The sequence below is a fragment of the Tamandua tetradactyla genome, chromosome 19, assembly GCF_023851605.1.
Source record: "Tamandua tetradactyla isolate mTamTet1 chromosome 19, mTamTet1.pri, whole genome shotgun sequence".
NCBI lineage: Eukaryota > Metazoa > Chordata > Mammalia > Pilosa > Myrmecophagidae > Tamandua > Tamandua tetradactyla.
The window spans coordinates 36,745,533-36,752,110 of record NC_135345.1 but is presented as its reverse complement, the minus strand read 5'-3'; the positions used below and the strand labels follow the sequence as shown (position 1 = coordinate 36,752,110).

The 6,578-nt window shown below is 35.5% G+C and overlaps 1 non-coding gene across 1 annotated transcript; it reads left to right on the top strand.

Annotated features, from left to right (window-relative positions):
- The first annotated feature begins 437 nt into the window (after positions 1-437).
- Positions 438-544, top strand: LOC143663800 (U6 spliceosomal RNA). The gene has a single exon (XR_013166181.1). It is a non-coding gene; the product is annotated as a U6 spliceosomal RNA (small nuclear RNA).
- Positions 545-6,578: the final 6,034 nt, after the last annotated feature.

The following is a 6,578-nucleotide window of genomic DNA, read 5'->3' as shown; positions in this document are numbered from 1 at the left end:
TCATAAACTAAGGCTTAAAGTGCTTCATAAAGGAAGCTTACATAGGTCTGGGTGAACCCTGAACCAGAACTCAGGTATTTTGATTCCAAGTTTGATTCTCTTTTCCAATAATATGCTACCTCTGTGGTATAGATAAATTATTAGCACCTGTGTTGGCTTGAAGCTGTATGTACCCAGAAAAAAAACGTAATCTTAAATTTAATCCATCCATGGGTATAAACATATTGTAAGTAGGACCTTTTGATGAGGCTACTTGAGTTAAAGTGTTACCTACTTCAGTCAGGATGGGCCTTAATCCAATAACTGTGTGTGTTCTGACTGCTCCATAAATCAGACATCTCTTTTCTCTCTCCATTAAGGTAGACCAATTAATAACTCTAAAAAATGTTCAAGTGAAAGGTAGAGCTACACATCTTTCACTTAAAATGAAAGCTAGAGTGCTCACTTCGGCAGTACATATACTAAAATAGGAATGATACAGAGAAGATTAGCATGGCCCCGGGGCAAGGATGACACACAAATTCGTGAAGCATTCCATATTTTTAGCAGATAAATTTGCGTTATTTCAGCTGAAAAAAAAATCAAAGCTAGAAAATATGAAGCATAATGAAGAAGACCAGATGAGAGCCATGATTGTCTGAAAGTGAATCCTGTTATGCCAAACAGTTGGATAAGTTGTGAATGCAAAGGAAACATCTTTGAAGGAATTAAAAAATGCTACTCCAGGGAAGGTGTGACTGATAAGAAAGCAAAACAGCTTGTTGCTAATATGAAGAATGTTTTAGTAGTCTGAATAGAAGATGACACTAGATGAAACAGCATTCCCCTACAGCAAAGATTAATCTAGAATTTAATCCCTCTCTTCAATTGTATGAAGGCTTAGAGAAGTGAGGAAACTGCAGAAGGAAAGTTTGAAGATAGCAGGGCTTAGTTCATGAGTTTTAAGGAAAGAAGCCATCTTAGTAATATAAAAGAGCAAGGTGAACAGGAAGTGGTGATGTAGAAGCTGCAAGTTATTCATAAGATCTAGTTAAGATGATTGATGAAGGTGGCTATGCTAAACAGCACAATTTCAATATAGACAAAACAGCATTCCTTGGAAGAAGATGTCATCTAGAATTTTCATAGTTGTAGAGGAAAACTTGGCTTCAAGCTTCTAAGGACAGGCTTACTCTTATTGAAGGCTAATGCTGTTGGTGACTTTAGTTGAAGCCAATGCACATTTCCCCTTCAAAAAAGTCCTAAAGCCCTTAAGAATCATGCTACATATTCTCTATCCGTGTCCCATAAATGGAACAACAAAGTCTGAATGATAGCACATCTGTTTACAACATGGTTTACTATAATTTTATGTTACCGTAGAGAAATATTGCTCAGAAAAAAGGGTTCCTTTTCAAATATTACTGACCATTGGCAATGCACCTGGTCACCAAAGAGCTTTGATGGAGATATACAATGAGAATAATGATGCTTTAATGCCTGCTAATACAACACGCCTTCTGAAGACCATGGTTCAAGGAGTAATTTCAGCCTTCAAATCTTATTATTGAAGAAATACATTTCAAAACACTATAGCTGCCAAAGATAATTATTACTCTGATGGATCTCGGCAACGTAAATTAAAAACCTTCTGGAAAGAATTCACCATTCTAGACGCCATTAGGAACATTTTTGATTCATGGGAAGTGGTCAAGATATCAACATTAATGAGGTTGGAAGAAGTTAATTCTAGCACCCATGGATGACTTTGAGGGGTTCAAGTCTTCAGTGGAGGAAGTAACAGCAGATGTGGTGAAAATAGCAAGAGAAATAGAATTTGAAGTGATGCCTGAAGATGTGATTGAATTCTGCAATATCATTATAAAACTTGAATGGATAACGTGTTGCTTCTTATGATGCACAAAGAAAGTGGTTTCTTGAGATGGAATCTACTACTGTTGAAGATGCAAAATATTCAGAATATTACATAAACTTAGTTGATACAGTAGTGGCAGGGTTGAAAAGATTAACTCCAATTTTGAAGCAGTTCTGCTGTGGTTAAAATGCTATCAAACAGCATTACATGCTATTGAGAAGTTTTTGTGAAAGGAAGAGACAATTGATATGGCAAATTTCATTCTTGTACTATTTTTAAGAAATTGTCACAGCCACCAATCTTTAGCAGCCACCATCCTGATCAGTCAGCAGTCATCAACATCAAAGAAAGACCTTTCACCAGCAAACAGATTATGAAAAATGCTATTGTACACTTAGTAGACTTTAGTATAGTAAACATAATTTTATATACAACAGAGAAACCAAAAAATTGATGTAACTTGCTTTATTGCCATATTTGCTTCATTTCTGTGGTCTGGAACCTAATCAGCAATATCTCTGAAGTATCCCGATACATCCCAATAGGTCTATATAATTAAAACTGAATCAACTGTTGCTCAGACATGACCTCATTCTCAGCCAACATGACAAGCAAACTCACTGCCCTACCCCTCTCTACATGGGACATGACTCCCAGGGCTGTAAACCTCCCTGACAATGTGGGACAGAAATCCTAGAATGAGCTGGGATTCAGCATCAAGGGACTGAGAAAAACTTCTTGACCAAAAGGCAGAAGAGAGAAACGAGACAAAATAAAGTGTCAGTAGCTGAGAGATTTCAAACAGAGTTGAGAGGTTATTCTGGAGGTTTTTTTACACATTATATAGATATCACCTTTTTAGTTAAGGTATATTGAAGAGGCTGGAAGGAAGTGCCTGAAAATGTAGAGCTGTGTTCCAGTAGCCATGTTTCTTGATGATTGTATAATGATATAGTTTTTGCAAGTGACTGCATGACTGTGAAAACCTTGTGTCTGATGCACCTTTTATCCACAGTATGGACAAATAAGTAAAACATACAGATTAAAAATAAATAAATAATGGAGGAACAAATGTTAAAATAAATTGAGTAGATTAAAATGCTAGTGATCAATGAAAGGGAGTGGTAAGGGGTATAGTAAAAAACAGGGGAAACAAAGGCTAAAATATATTGGGTAGACAGAAATTCTAGCAGTCAATGAGAGGGAGGGGTAAGGGGTCTGGTATGTATGATTTTATTTCTTTTTTTATTTCTTTTTTATTTCTTTTTCTGAATTCATGCAAATGTTCTAAGAAATAATCATGGTGATGATATTGTGAGATTTTTATATACCAAGAATGGAATGATCACATGATAAGGATGTTTGTGATTGTATGTTGTTATGTTTAAAAATAATTAAAAACTGAATCAATTTGCAGTTCATGAGTGGGCTTGAAATTGTATCCCACGAATATCATGAGAATCTAACTGTTGTTCTATAGTTCTACCACTAGTATATTTCTCTATCTCTTTTGTTTGAGTAAACCTCTGTAAGGAAACTAGTTGCCTTCTTCTTCAAAAAAAGAAATTATTCCAGATCTTTTTCTTCATAGATTTGGGCCATTAGCTATTTTAAAGAGGCTGCCATGATGCTTGGGTAACAGCTGACCTTATAATATTTTTGGACCTAGGATCTGAATGCTCATTTTTTTTCTTGCAGGAATCCTGACTGCAATCACAAATTATCTTTCTGGCATCCCTCATTCTCTCTCCAGATAAGACTTAATAGCTCACCAGAGCTATTCTAAATTTTGTATTATGAGAACTGTAGAAAAAAATGACAATTGTTCAGTAAATCCCTGAAGTTTGGGGAGAAGAGAAATTTGATGTGTTTATGATAGTAATTAGGTAAAACAGCTAAATTTTGAATATTTTTAAAATTAAGACAATTGTGATCTGGGGAGACTGGCTGGAGTTACATGCAAAGGTTTCTTTCTTTGGGAAAATTATTTTTTTGGGATTTAAAAAAAATTTATTTAGTTTATTTTGTATTATCAAACCAAAACAACATACAAACATGAACATTCTTAACATACAAACATTGCATGTATGGTGTACAATCAGTGGCTCACAATATCATTACATAGTAGTTTATTTATCACCATAATAATTTTTTATAACATCTGTATCACTCCAGAAAAAGAAATAAAAAGAAAAAAAAAGCTCACACATACCATACCCCTTATCCCTCTTTCCCAATTGGCCACTAGTATTTCCATCTACTCAATGGATTTTAACTTTTGTTCCCTCTATTTTTTTCTATACCCCTTACCATTCCCTTTCATTGTTCACTAGTATTTCAGTCAACTCAATTTATTTTAACATTTGTTCCCCCTGTTACTTATCTTTAATCCATAATTTTTACTCACCTGTCAATATTATAGATAAAAGGAGCATCAGATACAAGGTTTTCATAATCACATAGTCACATTGTGAAAGCTTTATTATCGTATATTCAACTTCAAGAAACATGGCTAGTGGAATACAGTGCTACAGTTTCAGGTACTTCCCTCTAGCCTCTCCATTACACCTTAAACTAAAAATGGAATATCTATTAAATGTGTAAAAGTAACCTCCAGGATAACCTCTTGACTCTGTTTGAAATCTCTCAGCCACTGACACTATTTTTTCTCATTTCTCACCTCCCTCTTTCGGTTGAGAAGATTTTCTCAATCCCTTGATGCTGAGTCCCAGCTCATTCTAGGATTTCTGTCCCACGTTGTCAGGGAGGTTTACATCCCTGGGAGTCATGTCCCATGTAGAGAGGGGAAGGGCAATGAGTTTGCTTGCCATGTTGGCTGAGAGATAGGCCACATCTGAGCAACAAAAGAGGTTCTCTGTAGGTGACTCTTAGGCCTAATTTTAAGTAGACTTAGTCTATCCTTTGCAGAGGTAAGTTTCATATGCACAAACCCCAAGACTGAGGGCTCAGCCTATTGATTTGGCTGCTCCCACTGCTTGTGAGAAGATCAGGAATTCTCCAAATGGGGACGTTAAATTTTCCCCCTTTCTCACCATTACCCCAAGGGGACTTCGCAAATACTTTTCTGTTCACTGTTAAAATCACTCTGGGATTTATTGTGGCATCACTCTGGACAAAGTACAGAATCTCATATCCTATTTAAGATTCCATGTATTTATGGTGCTCATTTAAACTGTCCATATAAGTTATATTATGAAATACACTAATTTTGTACCAAATAAACATTTTTCTTTAGTTTCACACATGTTAAAGCTCCAAAATATGAATTACCATCTATTTTCAACAGTCTGTAATACTGACATTCCTTTGTTCTTCCTCATGCAAAAACATTTTTAATTTATGCATTTAGTCACTATCATTATACACTATAGGCATTTCTAGATTAATCCATCTCAATCTTTACCATCTATCTTTCCTTCTGCTTTTATTTGTGCCCCAACGCTCCTCCCTCTATTATTCTCAAATTCAGCTTCATTGAGTGCACTAATATTTTGTGCTACAATTAGGTAGTATTGTGCTATCCATTTCTGAATTTTTCTAATCAGTCCTGTTGCACAATTTGTATCCCTTCAGCTCCACTTACCCAAAATCTACCTTATTTCTATCTCTTGATGGCCTCTTTTCTTAACTGAAATTCTCCAAGTTCATTCATTAAGTTAGTTCATTTCAGTGAGACATACATTATTTGTTCTTTTGTTCCTGGTTAATCTCACACAGCATAATGTCCTCAACATCCATCCATGGATGGATGATGACTTTATTCTGTCTTAACACCTGTGTAATATTCATCATATGTATATACCACAACTTGTTTAACCACTTATCTGTTGCTGGACATTTGGGCTGTTTACATCTCTTGACAATTGTAAGTAATGCTGATGGGTGTGCAAATGTCCATTTGTGTTCTTGCCCTCATGTCCTCTGAATAGATGCCTCACAATGATATTGCTGGATAACATGGCAATTCTATACTTAGCTTCCTGAGGAACTACCAAACTACCTTCCACAGTATTTTACCAATAGCGGATAAGTGTGCTCTTTCTCCACATCCTCTCCAGCACTTGTCATTTTCTGTTTTATTGATAATGGCCATTCTAGTAGGTGTGAGATGATATTTCATGGTGGTTTTGATTTGCATTTCCCTAATAGGCAGGGAAGTTGAGCATCTTTTCATGTGCCTTTTAGTCATTTATATTTCCTCTTCTGAGAGTGTCTGTTCATTTTTTTTGCCCATTTTGCAATTGGCTGTTTGTCTTTTGGTTGTTGAGTTGAACAATCCTTTTATATATTCTGGATACTAGACCCTTATCTGATATATCATTTTCAAATATTGTCTCCCATTGTGTAGGCTGTCATTTTACTTTCTTAAAAAAGTTATTTGATGCACAAAAGTACTTAATTTGAGGAGTTCCCATTTATCTATTTCTTTCTTCAATGCTCATGCTTTGGGTGTAAGATCTAGGAAACCACCTCCTATTATAAGATTTATGAGATATTTACCTACATTTTCTTCTGAAAGTTTTATGGTATTAGATCTAATGTTTAGGTTTTTGATCCACTTTGAGTTAATTTTTTATAGGGTGTGAGGTATGGATCCTCTTTCATTTTTTGCATGTGGATATCCAGTTCTCCAGGCACCATTTATTGAAGAGACTGTTCTGTGCCAGGTGAGTTGGCTTGACTGACTTATCAAAGATCAATT